The sequence below is a fragment of the Mirounga angustirostris genome, unplaced genomic scaffold, assembly GCF_029215605.1.
Source record: "Mirounga angustirostris isolate CCGP_5_RB_7025 unplaced genomic scaffold, mMirAng1.0.hap1 SCAF_8, whole genome shotgun sequence".
In the NCBI taxonomy this organism is placed as follows: Eukaryota; Metazoa; Chordata; class Mammalia; order Carnivora; family Phocidae; genus Mirounga; species Mirounga angustirostris.
In genome coordinates, this window is record NW_026991716.1 from 56032523 (window position 1) to 56048837 (window position 16315).

General features: G+C 33.5%; 1 pseudogene; it reads left to right on the forward strand.

The window, feature by feature from the left end:
* The first annotated feature begins 13705 nt into the window (after positions 1-13705).
* On the forward strand, positions 13706-13781 carry LOC123837968 (U4 spliceosomal RNA; annotated as a pseudogene).
* The last annotated feature ends 2534 nt before the right edge of the window (positions 13782-16315 follow it).

Genomic DNA, 16315 nt, shown 5'->3' on the forward strand with positions numbered 1-16315 from the left:
GTGTGGCTGATTCCCCCTATTGTTTTCTGTTTTCTATTTTATCAATTTCTAATTCAATCTTTGTTTTCCTCTTTAGTTTACTTTGGATTTAATTGCTTTTCTTTTTCAAGCTTGTTGAGGTGCAAGCTTAGATTACTTTCTTTAGGTACTTTTTTCTAATATAAGCATTGAAAGCCATAAACTTCTATCTAAGTACTTCTTTAGCATACAGTTTGATTTTCTGTATTCATTTCCATTCCATTCAAAAAATTTTTTCAAATATCTCCTGTCATATTTCTTTGTGTTATTTTTATGTAGTTTAATTTCCCAAATGTCTTTCTGGGGTTGAGTTTTAATTAATTCCATTGTGGTCTTTTTAAACCTAATATATTGTCCATGTGGAGAATGTTCTATATGTGTTTAAAAGAATACATTTTCTGCCATTCTGCTGTAGATAGGTGGAATTTTCCATAAATGCCACTTGGACCTGTTGGTTAACTCTTCTGTGTATTTACTGATTTTTCATCTAGTTACTAGTTCTATTATTTATTGTGATGAGATTATTGAAATATCCAACTATACTTATTAATTAATGTATTTCTCTTTTGAACAGTTTCATTTTTGGTTAGTGCATATTGGAGTTTTGTTGATGGATATGTATATATTTATAATTGTTATATCTTTCTGATGTATTGATCCTTTTGCCATCATGAAATTTTGCTATTTGTCTCTTGTAATATTTCTTGTCTTAAACTTTATTTTGTTTAATATTAATAAAGCTCCTCCAGCTCTCATATATCTACTCTTCATATGAGATCTTTTGAATATCATTTAAGCTTTAGCCTATTTGAGTCTTTGAATATGAGCACATAATTTAATGTTGCTTTTTTTTATCCAGTCTGACACTTAGTCTTGTGATTAGAGTGGGCTCCAATGTGAGTTTTAGCAGACAAAAATCTTCAAAGCAGCTGTTATAAATATGTTCAAAGAATTAAAGGAAACTATATTTAAAAATTAAATTAAAATATGATGAAAACGACACAGCAAGTATGAAATTCCAATAGAGAAGAACTATAAAAGACATAATTAAAAATAAATTCTACACCTGAAAATTCAAATAACTGAAATGAAAAGTTTTCTATCTGGGCTTAATAGCAGATATTAGATGACTGAAGAAAGTCTCAGAATTCTAAGATAGATCAATAGAAATTACATATGATAGCCAGAATTCACTAGCACCCACTGAAGCACTAAATAATCCCATAAAAGTTAAATTTGCTACCAAATCATTGGCCTTTGTTGCACAACATGAAGTTGGGTTTTAATCATATTTCTAGGTCCTCACTTCTATCCCCATTAACATATATTGCTCTTTCTCTTTCTCCATCTATCCTATTGGATTTTCCGAAGGATTGACTATTTATCCTATTTTTCCTTTCTGTGCCCTTTGATTTCAGGGCTTTTTGTATACTCCTATAAACATGTTCCCTACATCCTCAAGCCTGATTCTCACTTTTCACTCAATTCCTAGTATCTGTTTCACACCTAACTCTGGTCATATTGTTATTTCAAATTACACACCTCAAGACACTAGATTTTTCTCCAATTAAAATGATATCAGTGATAAAATAATTCATATCTTCAGTAATGGTTTACTGAATAGTTTACTGAATTCTCTTTAGGGTTCCTTTTGGATTAATTATTCTATGTCTGCTAATTAGGAGATGAATGTATATTGGTAAATGCAACACATACTAGTAAATTTTATTTGCAGAGAAAACTTCTTTATGTGCAAATCTATTTACTGCAATTGTTTTGCATGTTATTATCATGTTTTGCATGATAGCCTTTATCAGGAGTCATATCTATAATTTAAAATAGTTTAGCAAAGTAACAGGAGCATGAGTCTTATTTAAAGGCAAATAAGACATGAATTGTTATTTAGGAGCCTAATATATGTATGAATAAAAGATCTACATCTAGTTTCATTACTTCAAAATCTCAGAACATCAAGGATAAAAAGAAAACTTGAAATGTTTCTAGAAAAAAATTACTTGGAGTAATGAAATAATAAAACAATCCTCTCTCAAACATTCTCAAGAAGTTACTTTAAGATGTGCTTCTAGTGATTGGGCGCCAAATGGCTTAGTTAAGCATCCCACTCTTGATTTCCTCAGGTCATTCATGATCTCAGGGTGATGGGATCCAGCTGTGCTGGGCTCTGAACTCAGCAAGGAGTCTGCTCCTCTCCTTCCTCTCCCTCTGCCCCCCTGAATACTCTCTCCCTCTCTCTCTCTCTCTCTAAAATAAATAAATTTTTTAAAAAAATGATATGCTCCAAGGAAAAAAGAGAAATGGTATATGAAACTATTTGTTTAATTCAGGAATACAGTGACAAGTTATCCTATGATAATGGTTGGGAAACATCATTGTCTAAATTAGTGAATGCTGAAGAAACTCTTTTTTCAAGGATAGTTTTGTGGATTCATTCTACATATAGAGTGGACATAAAGCTGTATAGTACATGTAAAACTTAAATAAGAAGAAACTAATTCTTTAAATATAAATAAAGAAGTCAATGAGAAATTTGAGCAGAAATTTAAAAGTATATTAAAAATGCGATGGTCTAAATCAACTAAACTTGACCTGAGCTGAACAACTGATTCAGCATAAAATAAAATAAACTATTAGATCTCAAAACTAGAAATACTGTTCTTCAAATGGACTTGGATTGCAACATAGGTAACTTCAGAAAACAAATGTAATTCTAACATCACTTCCTCAGTGAAGAATATTTACATATTCATAATAATATAAATGTGATTTGTTTTCAACTTTTAAACTCAACTTTTAAACAAAGCACAGCTGACATTATAATGTATTCAAACAATGATAATGTAAACACAAAAAGAAGTGATAGAATTTGGTAGGTGGAAAGGGTTAGTTGGGAAAGAGAGTAATAAGAGCACTAATATCCTTAATTTTAATAAAAGTCAAGATGGGTTATCCAAATTTGATTAGAAATAAAAGCTTAAATTTATTAACATTGTGAACATAAGAACGAAAAATAATAACATCTATTGAGAAAAAGTTGGAAAGAAAAGGTAGTTCAGGGAATTAATGAGAAGATTCATCTTTCACATGGAGAACCAATAACTAACATCTATAATAAATTCACAAAACTCACAAGAGCAAATAAAATTTTTGAATGAACAAATAAGGCATAACAGAATAAAATAAGGAACTATTTAAAAATTTTTGTCTCTATTTAGCAGACTTGAAAGTAGAGAATCTGTTGTTTTATATTGGAAGTTGTTTTGATTTTATTTACCACATTTAATGCTCAATTTGTTTTTTGTTTGTTTTTAAATATTGTAACAATTTCCATAACATTTTGTGAAAATATCTCCTCTCTCATGAAATACTTGAATTTAAATGGATAAATATACGAAAGGTTAGTGTGAAACTCATAAAAATGACTAGTTCTGTGACTATCATTAGGTAAGCTAGGATATATGGTTCTCAGTTTTATAATCAATACAACACAGAAGTTAAACCTCAATTTTCTATATAAAGTTTTCAGTGTTATATTCAGCCATGATTCATTTAACATCATTCTGTGAATTATTCAATTATGCAAAAGAGATTTTGTAGCTAATTCAAAAAAGAAATTACGATATTTTGAAGTTAATTTATAATCAGTACCTCTACTTGAATATTTTAGTAAGATAATAGTGGCTTTCTACAAAAATAAAGAACCATATAGCAGTAGAAATATGGATATAAGAAGAGAAAAATAGATTCCTTTAGGAAAAGTTAAAAGCTGAAGAACTGTGGAATATCCTTATCGATCTCTTGAAATTTGAAATATAAATAAATAAATAAATAAATAATAAATAAATAAATATATACACACACACACACACACACATACACACATACATACAACCAAACTGTTTGAGAACCTGAAGGTGACATTTCTATTCAACTCAGTTATAGATACAATAGTTTATATGCCAAAACAGAGCATGATTTCCATTTTATGAAAAAAAAAAAGATTGCTTCCTTAAACTGTGAGAAAATGTTTTATTGAGTTTCTGTGCATCTCTCTCTTGCTATGATTATAGAAACAAGGGATTTTTTCAGAGAAAAGCTTGAAGTTATGTTCTCTAAAATTATGTTTTAGTGTCTGGTTTATGTATCTCCAGATCAAACCAGCTGGGTCACAATTACACAGTGTTTACTATCTTTACATCTACTTACTTCTGTAATCCCTGTAACAACCTTAGAAGGTAGGTACTGCTCTTATCTCTATTTTAAAGGTGTGGGATTTAGATAAATAGAGGTTATATAAATTTGCTTATGTCTCTCATCTGGTAAGTGACAGATGTAATTCAAATCTGAGCACTCTGCTGTCAGATTTCTTATTCTTTATACTTTATTCATTTTAATGGCATCTCTCACTCTGTAGAATCACCCCATATAGTTCTGGTTATTTGTGTCAATAGACTAATTCATTTTTTTGTCTTTGTCTTTGTCTCCTGACAAGGATTTTTAGTCCCTAAAATGTGAAGAAGCCTTTTCAAAGTTCATTCCAAAAAGCTGAGGCAGGAGCTCCAAAGCAAATCAGTCCAGGTTCCCTATAATTATACCACTAATCCATTTAGCTATCTGCCCACTCATTTGTGTGTATCAGTCAGGCCTATACTTAAGAAGAATTGAGAGCAAGTGAAATAGAATATAGAAATTTAGTCTCAAAGTCAAAGCTAGAGAAAAAAAAATGTTGTGGGTTTATAAAATGAATTAAAGAATATGGCTAAAAATGCCATCTCTTAAGGATTTTAGGTGGTCCGCTAACTTGATCCTAATATTTCTAGCACACAGTATAGAAGAAAACCTGGCCAGTTACATCATTAGCAGTGCTCATTACCTAACAATGCATTGTTGATTCAAGAAGAAGAGTAATTGCTCTTGATCCTAAGGCCAGAAGGAAATGTCATGAGAGGGTCTTCCTAGAGGGGATGTGGGTAATTTTTCTAAGACATCCTTGCAGGTGACACAAGATGGGTTTTGTATAACTGTTTCTTAAAGTTTGCATCAATATAATCTGTTTTTTTATGCACACTAAAGTTCAAACAAGTAAACATTATTCCATAGGAATTTAGTACCTGTTTCTTCTTAAGTATATTTAGAAATGCGTTATGGGATACCAAGGCACAGGTAAATTTAGATCTTCCCTAAAAGGTGTTTTTTTCCTCCAGTCCAATTTTTGATAAACATTGACTAGAAGTAAGTTTTAGATTATATTAATATACACTGGAGGCACTGGTATGTTGCTTTTGCTCTAAAATCAAAACTCCATGCTTCAGCAAACAACTGAGTTTACACAAGTATTCAGAACAGGGTGATGTGATTTTGTGGAAACTGAAAAGCCTATTGATGAAGCAAAAGTCTCACCAAAGTTAAACAAGCAAGAAAAACTTGATTCAAGGCTATTGTAATAGAGAAGAGAGGTCAGAACTTGGTCTGAGCTTGGCTACACTGTCACAAAGGATGAGAGAGTTTTTAAGAGCTATGACCTATGATCATAACCTATGTGGCCTTGCTAATTGGCCTTCCACAGAAGAAAAGTAAACTCTCTCAATCTTCAGGACAGGAGGCAGTTTGGATGAAGTGCTCTAAGAAAAGGGAGAAGAGCAACCTCTCTGGTGAAGCCACTTGGATTCTGTAGAGGAGTGGAGTGAGAAGAAAGGCAAGAAGGCAGGAAGAAGACTGTCTACACTTTGGTCAATCTACAAGAAACCTGAAGGCTGTCTTGGCCTTATTAGTCTTGTGTCTTGGGACTGATAAGACACTATATGAAAATTCTTACAACCCTGTAGTTGCTAAAGAGTAGAAGGAAATAATAAAATAGTAATTTATATTCTTAACATGACACTTCTCACATTCTGGTGAAGTCTGAAAACGTGAGTCTGTCTCATCTCCACACTTGGTGAACGAGAACACCAAGTCCTCCCTCAGGTTATGATTCCTAAATATGTCTCTGAGCTGTCTGATCCCAGTTATCTCTAATCAAACTGAACGCTATACTGCTACCAGCCTATATTTCTAAAAGACAAATTTGATGGAATTTCAGTCTCCAACTGATCCCCGCCCCTCATACATATTTTGAAACTCATCATTAATGCAGTCCTAACTCATGAAGACAGAGGATTTATCATCTCAGAACATCCCAAGTGTTTGACAGATACCTACCAGTAAGGCTTCTTCTTCTTTTTTGTCTTTTCTTTTTTTTTTTTTCAAATTTGACACTTTAGTTTTAAAATTCATGCAAATCTTGCATTTTACAACCATATTTAATCCTCGTTAAGATATAGATTATTCTATAGCACAGTACATATAAATTTGTATAGAAACTTGACAAGATGATGCTTCAGTTACTCTTGTGACTTTCACAAAGCCTTACATACATCCCCTAGGGTATAGTGCTCTAGCCTGAGAAGTACAGACTTAGAAAATAAAATAAAAAGCTCCCAGTATAGTCTTTACAGAAACATCAAAACCTGCACCTGGCCTACCTTCTAGGTAGTATCTCTCTTATCCTGCTCTTTTTTTCGTGCATCCTCTCCTCCAAGCAATACCAAACTTTTTAAACGCCTGTGATCTTGCCTGGTTCCTTTTTAAAACTTTGATGAAAAGTCATCTCAGGGAGCCTGGGCCTATTTTTTCCAGGTACAGGCCATTTCCACCTTCTATATTATTTATACCTTCCTCTGTAGGCAGTTGCTTATGTATCTGTCTCCTTAAAAATGTCGGCTTATAAAAGGATAAAAAGTATATATATGTATCCATTCTGGCATCTCTGGCACTTGAAATAGCTACTCACACATATTGGTGTTCAAAAAATATTTGTTAAATGAATGAAAAAATGACTGAATGTCCATAAATGGCAATGGTATTGTATCTCTAAAGGACAGATAATCATTTCCAATCCTGTTTAGGGCAATTCATTAACAAAACACTAAAATTCCAAGTGATGTAATGAATATCATGAAGTTTGTCAGGAATAAAATTTATGACTGACTCTTAAATTTCTGATTATGTTACACATGATTTGACAACAATAAGCTGCATTTAAGGTGTGCATGTATAAGACTTTAGAGCTTTCATTGCCAAAATGTAGATAGGATTCAAATGAGATTTCTAATTTGATTCAGTGAGCAGAAATAAAGTCTCCACTTGTTTGACAAATAAATTATTAAGCATAACCAGGTGGAATAAATTCAATAAAATAGTATCTGTGCATCTTTTTAGTTTGTGAGTTTTCAGATATACAAATCGAATAATCAAGCATTCTATATCTTATTTTAAAATAAGTTTTAGATGTTAATTTCTAAATAATCTTAATTTTCTTTCTTCATGTATTTCCAGGTCTATATTTCAATTCTAGCTAAAACACACACAGATTCAAATTAGTTTTCCTTTTCTATGTTTAGCTAGCTTTTTATCTGTTTCTTGATATTTTCTTCAGCCCCGTTTCTTCATTTGTTTGTTCCATCTGGGCTAAATCAGACTGTGATAGGTTTCTCTTACAGAAACCATAAAACAGGAATGGTCCAGTGACCAAAAAGCAATCCTAAAAATCAGATTCCTGTTTCATACCTAGTATCTCCAACATTCTATGCTTTCTTTACTCTGTCTCTTCAGTTTCTTCATACCCCTTATCTTTTGTGATTTGCCTAGATGCTAAAAATTTTTCCCATCTTCTCCTGTCTAGTGATTGTTATCATTTTTTATTTATTCATTCTTTCATTTAAACATACATTTTTCTACCTACCATTGCCAGTTCACTTAAGTAAAACTATCCATTGATTTATAGAAAACATCAACCATTCCACCACTTCTACGTAACAGACTCCCAAGCAAAATATATATATATATATATATAATACATATATATCAATATGTATTATATATATATGTAAAATATATATATCAAGGAAAATTTTAGAATAGGAACTTAATTCACTTTTTTTTAAAAAACTCTACATTTATTATAAATAAAGATTCTACTGTATAGCATGATATGTTAGGTTTCCTCTTAAGTAGAAAAGAGGGAGTTAAGGAATTCAGTACTACTTCTGTACTTCTGGTGATACTGGAGTAGAGAGTCTGGCCAGGAAGGTAAGGGAAAGGGTCCTTTAATTTCAAATCAAGTCAAGACTGTAGCTCTTTCATTTACAGCCCAGATCAGAGTCGATGGCCAAGAAATGTGATCTAAGGGCTTAGGAGAAAATCAACACTTCCACCAGTGATGGATTTAAATGAGGTAGAGACCTACAGTTAAAGGAAGTATGTTTTCTCTTCCATTCCTCGTTTCCACTTAGATGAACCTTGCCTTAAAACTCTTGGCCTCTTTGTTCTTTCTATTACACCTCCTCACAAATAGTGCAATGAGTTATCGGGGTGGTAGAAAACACCCTTGGTTCAAAGATTTTAGTGTAAGTGGAGCTAATCTTTCAAAAGTCCAGTTTGCAGAAGACTTGATCACTGTGTCTGACAGTACTTGTAGGAGGCAGCAACCTAAGTACCCGGCTCTGCAGACTGGATATACCCCTTTGGATTCCACACAAAGCTATATCCTTCTAGATATTATCACTGCTAAATTTAATACTTTAATTCTCTGTTGGATGGATGTGTTATTATTATACATTAGTTAAAACTCAGACATGAAAGAAAAATTCTATTTCTTGGTTCAAACACTCATAGATCCAACAGGATTAATGGTGATATGTTTATCTATAACACAGGAATTTTCTTACCCTCTATTCCTTCTACAGTATTATATACTTTAGGACAGTTATAGATTCTATGAAGTATCTGGAAAAATTGTATATTAGGGCCTTGAACTGAAAGCTGAGTACCTAAGATACTGGAACAAGGTGAGATTAGACAAAGGCTGCTGCTTAATTTTGATATCCACACACAGATGTGGCCACAAAGTCCAGTCACTAGACACGGAAGCAGCAGGTTGACTTGAGACTTAATTCCTTATGTGAATAAACCCCCAGGAAGTCCTAGGTCTAGTTCTCCCTAACTGAAAGTCTCCGCATACTGAGCCTGCAGGTGTCTAGTAACTGATGGGCAGTAGTATATATAGCAGGTGGAAACAAATGGCCATGCATGAAAAATTTGGGGTGACACAATAAGATCATCACAGGGACTTTCTTAAGAATTGGAAATACACTCACAGCTGTGGATATGTTTTATTGACTAAAAATATTTCCTTCACAGATTATAAACTGCTGATTGGTTTTTACTGATTAAGCCTTTTATTTTAGTCTTGAAAATTAAATCACAGGATATACTTACTAAAAGTTATTTACCTGAGAAAGCAAAACTTAAATGAAAAGATGCACAATCAGATTTATTTTGATCCTTTTTTACAGTGTTGGCTGCATATGTCTAGGAAACTTTTAGAACTAGTACTTGGCCTAATAAACTCATGCTTCGAACAATATACAGAAGAATATGAGTCACATAGTTTAGTTTTCAATCCCAACTCTTCCTATATCCCACCCCCCACAGCCATTGCTATAAGGACAAATACCCTAAATATCAAAGCTTTTGCTCTTTGAGATATTTAAAGATATATACAATTTAATGGTATTAGTGCAAAATAAACTTTTTGGCTATCTTTAGTTTTTGTTACAGTGCCTTAGCTGAATTAATTCAATAACAACCAAAAAAATAAAGTGTCTAAGGGCATTGTTGTTTATTAGTGACAGGCTATTTTTAAAACCACGGAATCTTCACTTGGGTTAATACCAAGTCTTTATCCTTGATCTCCCAGAGGATTCTCATAATTAATGGATGGGTAATGAAATAATCTATTTCTTAATAAATGTTAATACTTTTCACTGTCTAAACATAAATATTGTTATTAGAACTCAGATGAAGTTGGTGAAATTATGTAAATTTATTAAAGCTGTGACTCACATAAATGTTAGAAATCATCTCTGATTGTACCTTTAGCAATTTTGAACCTATTTTCAGGTCATGAACAATTGGTAATAACAAGATTACTCTTGGTAATTATGCACTTGCAGATTTCTTAATAATCTATCAGGTGGAATAACAATATGGAAACCCATTTTCCTATAATGCTTAGTCTCAGAAATGAATATTTTTTTTCTGTATAATGAAGCAGGAGTTTATTAGGCATGTCATCAGAGTTGAAAGGAAAAGTACAACAGACCTATTTCATGGTACAGTAAACTTTATATCTGAGAGCACTTCAGAAAGGAGATATTAGATTTACAGAAATAATCTTGTTTCAGTTTTTAGTCAAAATTACAACACATTCAAAAGTCTGAGTACAAATTGTTTCAAGCTTGAATTCATCAGGGAAGCTATCTAAATTGTTTAGATTGTATGCTTTCAAATCAGTTCCTTTCTTAGTAGACACTTGCTAATCATATACTAATCTCACTCCAGTAAAAGTATTTATTCATTCTCAAATAGTTACACAAAGCACTAATGAGATACAGTGCATGCAACAATTGGGAGATGGACTATGTAATATCTACTCAATCCTGGAGGGATAGCAAATGGGATGGGTCATTCAAATACGATGTCATATTTAGCACGTAGAATTCTTATTCTTGAAAGGACATAGCACAGAAAGTTAGTGGTCTATTTCCTAATTCTACTTTATGTAGTTTATGAAAACGGCCTTGTTAGAAAGAAAATGGCAATGTATTTCTCAAGAATTAAGATATCTACTTCCATCACCACTAATCCTAATGATCTGTGTCTGCTGGATTAGAATGAAGGAGGGAAGACAAGCAGAGGGAAAATTGAGTATATAAAAAAAGGAAGAAAGAAATATATATATAAAGAATTCAGATAGAAATTTCAATTTCTAGACTAACTCAAAGACCTCAGCACATCATTTTTAAAATCAGGATTAAAATATATATGTCTAAACCAAAAAGAGGATATTCCTCTGACTCTCTGGACATACATAAATGATTGTATGTTTATGGTCCCTGAACAAATGGTACCGAGGACAGGGACTAAAGCAGGAAAATACCATCTTTAATGAAATCTAAGACATGAGAGATTAACTAAATGCACCAGAAATTGATAAACATATCATCAACTATTGGGTATTCTCTGGTTTTAGAAATGATAGTATGTGAAGAAATGCAAAAATGTGCTTTAGATTGCATAAAATACTATTGCAGTCAAAAATCAACGACTGCTATTCTGGTTGTATCAGGGAATAGAGAGGAGACAGAAAACACTTTAATAATTTAAAAAGGAAAAAATTAATATAAAAAATATTCACTAGTGAAAATGATTAACTACTAAAAGGAGTAAAGGGATTTCTGAAGAATATTTGCATTAGAGCATTCCATGTTCTATAATACCCACTATGGCATGAAACATACCCAACTAGGTGGACAGAAAAATGCAAGCAGAGTACCATGGCAGAGAGAAGACTCTCCTCTCCCAAAATTAACATTTAAAAAAAATATGTTACTACTTGGTTTTTATACTTTTAATATCTGGTGTCACACATTATGGAATTAGTATAGATCCAACTAATAATTTAATCATAGTTTCAGTAAAGCAGCTTAAAGAGGCGGCTGTTAATTCTACCACATGGTAGGAAGTTAACAGTGTGAAGGTAGTGTTAAAATCCTCAATTGTACTGCTGTTTCCTGCTCACTAATCCATATTCATGTAAAAATCATAAGCTTAATGGTAATTAGTGACACTATATACACTCTTATTGCTAACTTTTCTGATCCTCTTAGAACTTTTCCTGCAGGACTGAAGTGTTTAATGCCTGAGAAGTCTTCCTTATTCAGTCCTAATTCTGTTAATGCCAACATTTCTTTGGACCACCCATGATTCCAGTGCATGTCTCATGTCCTCAACATCCTATTGTCCAATGACCTTTACATCCAATTCACATCAGCTACACCCTCCCATGGATAAGCCGTGGCTATTGTCCTCACTATCACAATACAGACATTCTGCAGATATATTATTTTTCAATTAATAATCTGTGATCTCCATCACCTATCCTTATTGCTCATTCTCAGTTTCTCCCACTACACTTTTACTTTGAAGTCTAGATCTTTGTACTTTCTTTTCTTTCGCTCCATAAAATCACTCTCTTGCAAATATTTCAATTCCTTTGTGGTTTTCTTTAGTAACATTCACCAGGTAAAGCTTGGTCAGTGTGCCCACACATGGGTTTCAGGTTGGCCTAGATACCGAACCCTGTGTCCCATGGGCAGGTGGCAATTTCCAGATTAGCCACATATTATAAGCCAGCAATCTCTGGCTTCAAGAAGGCTTATCAGTGTATATAATGTGTCATAAGATGTTACTGATTTTTATGTGCACTCTGGTGTAAAAAATAAATGTTGGTAAACGTTGTTTTGAATCAATGCAATAATCTAATTTGCTGATGGTCAATTAGCAGAACTGAGCAGAATATTCTCCAATATCCATAAAATCTGATGCTGTTCATGAACCTTCTTAGACAAATTTCTCTATACCCCTTTAAACTTTAGTCTTGCTAACATGACACCCTTTCAAGAGATAATCTAACTTTTTATAACTTTTTATTCCTCACAGAGAACAGCAATCATAGGACTCCATAAAACGCATAAAATTTTAATCTTCGCATTTTACCACATTTGCTCCTCACCGCCTGCCCCCATCAACATACTCATGCTTTTCTTTTTCTTCCCCCTGAAGGGTAGTATTACTCTTACACATGTGGTTGTTAGCCTTTCCCACAGTTCTGGGGGCTCCTCCTCTATTATTTCTTCTCTTATCTCTTGAATCTTTAAAATTTCCCTTTAACTGTTTTCTCTTATCAGCATTTAAAAATGTTCTGCTCAAAACAAACAAACAAACATTGTTCATCATTTTTTTTTCTTTCCCTCTTTTTGCTGCTAACCTTCTTAAAAAAATTATCTACACCCACTTCCTTATTTGTACTCAATTTCAGTCATGGGACAAGTAACTTCTGTCCCTTCTCTCTACAGAAATTGCTTTTTGCCAATGTTACAAGACATCATTAACGATAAATCCAATTTGTCATGTTTGAGTCCCTATCTTAGACAATCTTGAAGTGGCATTTGTTAGTATAGATTTGTGTCTCCTATTTTAAACGCACCCCTCTCCTGGCTACAGTTATTACTGTTTCTCTCCTTTGCCTAATGTGTTTTCCCGATGTAGCTCCTCTTTTTCTACTCCCATCTTAAATATTGCTATGCCTCAGCTTCTGTCATGGGCACTCTTTCTCTTCTTAATCTGCACACATTTCCTGAGCAAACTCATATATTATGCTTATGAAACAGTGTTTTCAAAATTTTTAGAAGCAAATGACCCCAAAGGAGATATCCTCAGTCCAATTTTGCTTTCTGCAGTTCAAAATCCCCACTTAAAGATTTATTTATTTATGAGAGAGAGAGAGAGAGAGAGAGAGCGAGCACACATGGGGGGGGGGCAGAGGAAGAGAACCCTTAAGCCAACTCTCTGCTGAGTGTGGAGCCAAACACTGGGCTTGATCTCAGGACCCTGAGATCATGACCTGAGCTGAAATCAAGAGCTGGAGATGTAACCGACTCAGCCACCCAGGTGCCCCCAAAACCCCCACTTAAAATGGAATATCTAGACAGTATTGAAAAGTAACTTGAGCTTTGTGCAGTGGCAGTATCGTAGCCAGTGAGGTTTATCCAAGGCGTGATTATTGCTAATTGAAAAGTAACTTGGGTGTCCTATGAATATCTCAAATTCCATATACTCCAAACTTCATACTTCATCTATCTCACCAAATGTTTGCTTTCTAAGTCTTTCTCATGAATGACACCAGATTTATAGAGATTCTGCAGCCAGAAACCTGACATCCCCCTGCCAGCACCTGACTTTCATTAAGCAATGTGCAATTAACATTCAGTAATTTCACCTCTCCCCTTATCTTGGTTCAGATATAAGGTCAGAACAATTCTTAAATAACTTCCTCTTCCACCTACTTTTCCTTCACCACTGCAACTACCTAGTTCTCAATGACATCAAATCTCCCTTGAATTACAGAAACAACTTTCTTAAGTGGCTTCCTTGCTTTATGCCAAATGCATCTTCCCAATCTGTTCGGCATCCTGAAGCCAGACATACCTTTCCCCCAAAGCAAGTATCAGCATAACCTTTGGCAGGATAAAACTGTTATATGTGTGTCCAGTTGCTCTTAAGATACACACATAAACTTGTTAACATGGTTTGTCAGGCTTTGGATAAGGGTCACCCTGGTTAGATCTCCAGTCTGATGTCTTTCAGTCCCTCTTAATCCACACCCAGCAGCTACCCACATATATACTCACATGCACTCACCTTTGGATTCTACTCATACCAATCCTCTTTAAATATCCAAAATATTACTGTCACTCTTACTTCTAGGCTTTTACTCATGCTATTTTCTCAATCATAAATAGATTAATAACATCCTGGCCAATTTCTACTCATTTTTACGTCTTAGTTTAGATGAGACTTGCTTTTTGAAATCTCCTTCTGTGGAGGTCAGTCTGGGTTTGGTCCTTCTTTTTCTGTTCTTCCTGTATTTTCCTTGCATCTGATGACAACACTCTGCTCTACAGGTTTCTTTTTGTTTTCCTAGCTCTACGGAGGTGTAATTGACAAATAGAGTTGTATTTATTTAAAGTTTTCAATCAGATGATTTGATCTATGTATACATTGTAAAATGATTATCATAAGCCAGTTAATTAACATACCAATCACCTCACATGTTTACTTTTTGTGTGTGAAAATGCTTAAGATCTATTCTTTTAGCAAATTTCAAGTGTACAATGATATTAACTGTAGTCACCATGCTGTACATTAGATCCTCAGAACTTATCATCTTATAAATGAAAGTCTGTACCCTTTGACCTGTGTATGTCCCCATTTCCTCCACCACCCAGCCCCTGGCAATAACCAATCTACTCTGTTTCTATGAGCATGCTTTTTTCTTTCTTTTTTTTTTTTTAAGATTTATTTATTTATTTGAGATAGAGTGAACAAGTAGGAGGGGCAGAGGGAGAAGGAGAGAGAATCTTAAGCAGACTCCCTGCTGAGTGAGGAGCCCCATGCAAGGCTTGAGGCGGGGCTCGATTTCACGGCCCTGAGATTACAACCTGAGCCGAAACCAAGAGTCAGAAGCTCATCCAACTCTACCACCCAGGCACCCCATAGATTCCCATTCTTAGATATTCTTTATCTATTCTCACATATTCTTTATCTATCCATTGACAGAACTTAGATTGTCTCCATATGTTAGCTATTATGAATGATGCCGTCATGGAGTATCATTCAGCCATGAAAAAGAAGGAAATCCTGCCATTTGTGATAATATAGATGAAACTGGAGGGCATTTTGTTAAGTGAAATAAGCTAGATGGAGAAAAGCACACAACATATAATACCACCTGTACATGTAATCTAAAAAAAAAAGCAAACTCACAGTAACAGATTGTAGAGAGTAGAATGGTGGTGACTGCCAGGGTGCCAGAGGCTGGGTGTAGGGGGAAATGAGGATATTCATATGAGATATATATACATATATCATACATATATCTAGATATGTCTATATGTATATAATAGTGTGTGTGTGTGTATATATACACACTCACAATGGAATATTGTTCTATAAGTTTCTGTTTACCTGTCTGTATCTCCTACTCAACTATAAGCAGAACTCTTTTCTCTACTGTTCACTATTTAATTCTCTATGCCTATTATCAATTTGATTCAATGAGTATTAAATGCATAATTTTAATTATAAAATAAGGATAAAACAGAAAATAATGTTAAAATGAATGCTGTTTTACATTAATGAGAAATTATTCAAATATTTATCATTTTTTATTTCACAATTTATGTTTAAAATGACATTTGCTATCTTATCTCTCTTCCTTAGGATGTACGTAACAAAATCAGGCATTCATTTATCTCCCTTGGACACACTGTTTTCACTTTCATTGTAACAAAGACTTTTTCAAAGCTGCATAAAAGGAACGTATTTTTAATGGATAATGGCAAAATATATAAAGTATTTATAACAGGCTAATATATATATGTGCATATATATAAAATATAATTTAGAAAGAAAAATGTTTACTTAAAAGAATACAAGAAATTGCAAAGTCACTATACAGATCAAAAATATTAATATATAAACTATCAAATAGGAATTTTAATTTTCAGCCTATTCAATATCAGAAAATTTGGAAAATGCACATAAAATTAAAAATACA